This window comes from Talpa occidentalis, unplaced genomic scaffold, assembly GCF_014898055.3.
Source record: "Talpa occidentalis isolate TD23 unplaced genomic scaffold, MPIMG_talOcc4v2.1 talOcc4.6, whole genome shotgun sequence".
NCBI classification, from domain to species: Eukaryota; Metazoa; Chordata; class Mammalia; order Eulipotyphla; family Talpidae; genus Talpa; species Talpa occidentalis.
In genome coordinates, this window is record NW_023604972.1 from 8,683,424 (window position 1) to 8,687,308 (window position 3,885).

Here is a 3,885-nt window from a genome sequence, read left to right on the forward strand (position 1 = left end):
AATCCTTACAGGCCATTCTAATTCATAATTTAAACTGGTATATTGTCTCTACCGCATATGACCGCTTTGAGTTGAATTCACCTCATGTAAATTTTAAAATCGCCTGGTGAGGCTGGTATTAAATGATCATGTTGTGGTTATCCAATGAGTGAGAGGCCATGGGATGGGCAGCAGATTTGACTTCAAACAGATTTGTATTCCAAACAGACTCTGCTTCTTCTAAATGATGTGAAAATTGGTAAAGTTAAGAGCTTCTTTGAGCCTCCATTTCCTTCAATGTAAGATGATATTAATGATCTTGAAGAATTGGTGTCATAATGATTGGTTAGCTTAAGTAAGGTGATAAAACAAATGCAGATACACATATGTATGGATGCCATAATTAACCATATTAATTATGATTATTATTAAAATAAAACATCATTAGAACATTGAGTCTGCACCCATGTAGGCATAGTTTGGGGGTTTATGGAGTTTGGGAGTTTACAGAGTGAACGTTCAAGTTATGAGGATCTACATTGCCTGTTCTTTCTCTTACCAGCTATTTGACCACTGGGCAAATAACCAAAATATGCTTCAGTGTTGATATTATTTTAAAAAAAAAGGGAGCAAGAAATGAGAACTTAATAAGTTAGTGCTGAGACTTAATTTACTTGGCCATGAAAATACTTAGCACTGTGCAGATGAAGGTAATGGTAGCCTTGTTTTGTCCTCACTGTCCATAGTCACAGGGAGCCCCTTGTGCCTTTACATGGGGTACTTCGCAGACAAGATGTTGTAAGGGGGAGGCATGACTTGGAGACCAATTTCACCCCCTGACTCCTTCTTTTCACGTTTCATCATCACTCATGCTCTCTTCCAAGGAGGGAAGTTAATGGAGAACAAGCTAAGGCATTATGACAGATGACTCACAGGTTGGGCTCAAGTCACAAAACAGTCCCTGAAGAAATAGGGATACTTGATGAAATTTGTCATTCATTAATTGTTCTTTGTCAATCAGAAGACAATGCATGGGTATTATATTATACTGCCTTTTCTATAATGCCCAATACAAAATACATGGTTTTCTTATCACCTGGTAGGAATTACATTTCTATCTCAGATCAAAGGTTACCTGCAGAGGAAGGGAATGCACCTATTCTCTTTGTTTTCACATGAGGACATTCAAGGAAACAGACTAAATGGCTTTCCATACTAGTTAGGGATGGAACTGGAGCAAAACTTGAGGTTTTCCTAAGACCTGTCCGTTGGATAAGGCTGACTTCAGATATTTCTGTTTCTTTAGACATTTAATATTGAATATAACTAGGGATAATAAATAATTAAACATTTAATAACATGGATATGGCTTCTTTTGGAAGATACTTTGTGAGAGTTATTCATTCTTGCATTGAAAACAGGAGTGTGAACAAGTCACAGAAAGAAATCACCATTCTCAACCTACCGAAGAAGACATTAAAGCAGAAGAAACCAAGGATTGATGCAATTTCAAAAAGATTTAGGGAAAAAAGAGAAAACACCTGGGCTTAGAATTACGTTCTGACTTATACAAATGGGTGCCTTTCCCCTCAAAGGAGAGCAAATAGGGAAACAGAGCTTGTGGTTTAGTGCCAGAGACACTTGAATTACACAACCAGCCTCACCACAATTTGTGGGATTCTTTGAGCTTCAGTTTTCTCATTTGTAAAATGGGAATTATATCCAAGTCACAAGACTGTTCTAAGAGTTAAATAGAATGTAAAGTGAAGCAGCATTAGGAGAGGAACTAAGTAAGTTCTGGTTATGTTCCCTTTCCTTGCCCTTCGGTTCTTGGGGGTTCACGGCTCTGAAATGCCTTTCTCCTGGAAAGGTTTGTTTTTCTTAAGAGCAGGCTACAGACAGCATTCCTCAGCACTGCATACTTTGAACTGCTGAGTAATCCCCCTCAGTGACAGGAACCATGTCAGCCTTTGACTTCCATTATCATGTCTGTGATCACCAATAGCTGTTTGGCTTCATTCAATGTGTGGTCATATTTATGATGATCCCTTTTACTCCAGACTCCAGGCAATGGTGCCCTCCCCTCTAAACACATCAGTGGAGAGGAACATGCAAAATGGTAGTGTCAAAAGACACTGCAAAGGAGTAAATACTACTTAACTTACACCTGAGAGATGAGAAACTAAACCCAGAAATCCCACATTGAAAACATCAGGCGTTCCTCAGTACAGTTCTCAAATACAAAATTTCACCTTCCTGTGTTGATTGCAATTGTATGGGGAATATAAAAATAAAATTTATTAATTAAAAAAAAATAAAATAAAATAAAAAAAAAGAATTTCCAGAGGCTTTAAGAAAACTGCTCGAACTGGAGGAAACATTCTGAAATTGGAATAAATGAAATTAAGAACAAATTAAATGCTTTAAAAATCACTAAATTTTATGCTTGGAGGGGGACCTCAGAATCATGGAGTCCTATGGTTTGCTTTTCCTTAGAAAAACTGGAACACATTTTTCTAGACCCTACGAGTTTAGCAAGATTTTTAAAAATCTGCTTTTACTTCTTTATTAATATTTAAAATTATAAGAATATGCTATGTCATTTTGATGACAATATTGAAATACATTGTCTCAAGAATTTAGTGCCAAGAAGTACATGTTTATAATTACATTGGCACCAAAAATCGCTTAAATGACAACATTTAAATATGACAGCAATGCTTTTGTAAAATTGGGTATAAGGTATATAGAGAGTCTAAACTTTCCATTTTCTTTTTAAAAGGCACCAACTATATTACTAAAGTATTCAAAACACTGCTGTAAAATATTTGATCTAAAGATTGCTGAGTGAGTGACTTTGGGTCATTTTCTTAAACTTGTAAAAACATAGTATTCTTACTTATAAAGTACAAATAACAATGATCTCACAGACTGACATTTAATCAACTAGTATGATTCAAACAATTTCACTTGTGGTCTCTCATTGGAAGTGCACAATAAACTTGCTTTGCTCTGTCCCTTCCTTTACACTCTGCTTATAGTCTCACTTCCCAAGGTCACCAGATATATGCATTTCATACATAATTAAACAAAACAAACAATGGAGTGCCTTTAACAACTAAAGTAAATGCAAATTCGCTAACTATATAAAATGACTTGAGTGTGGATTATTCCAGGAAAAAAAATAAACCCTAAAATAAATAATAAGGAAGGATTTAGGGAACTATTATTCTCTTAGGACACTTTCCTGACATGACTCAGAGGGGGAGACACCAACACTTGTTCCCATCCTAGCAGATGAACACACCAGTTCTATCATCTGTAAGCAAATCACCACCCAGGAATGGAGTGTATAACTAAAGATTTATAAAATTATCCAGATTGCTCCTGGCGCCATGTCTCATGAGTTGGGGCTAAGTCCTGCTAGTCTTTCACCAAAGGGTGATAGCTGCTCTCAGCTATGTCCTCTTTGAAGTTTGGACACAAACCAGAAATTGGGTTACATCTTAATTTTTTGTGTTTACTACTGAATTTTGTGGCCTGAGTGAAGGCCCATCCTTGTATTTTTTTGGTTCTGCCAAATCCCTTCCTTCTCCTGGAAAACAATCTTGCTCCTAAATCTCCCTAATATTTGGGGCTCCCTTGGTGGCACAGCAGTTGAGCACTGGGCTGCGAAGCTGCCTGCAGCCTCTGCAGCGCTGGTTTGATCCCCAGCTGCCCGGCGAGGGTTCCACATGGCACGCAGACCTCTCCTGCTGTGCCCGCTCCTCCCCTCAGCAGTGTATTTCGTCAGTCTGCCTGTTCTGTTCCCTGCTCTGGCTCTGGTGAATTCTCTCACCCTCCCACACTTCTGACTATACCCAGTGCTTGTATAAATGAATAAATAAATAAATAAAATAAATCTCC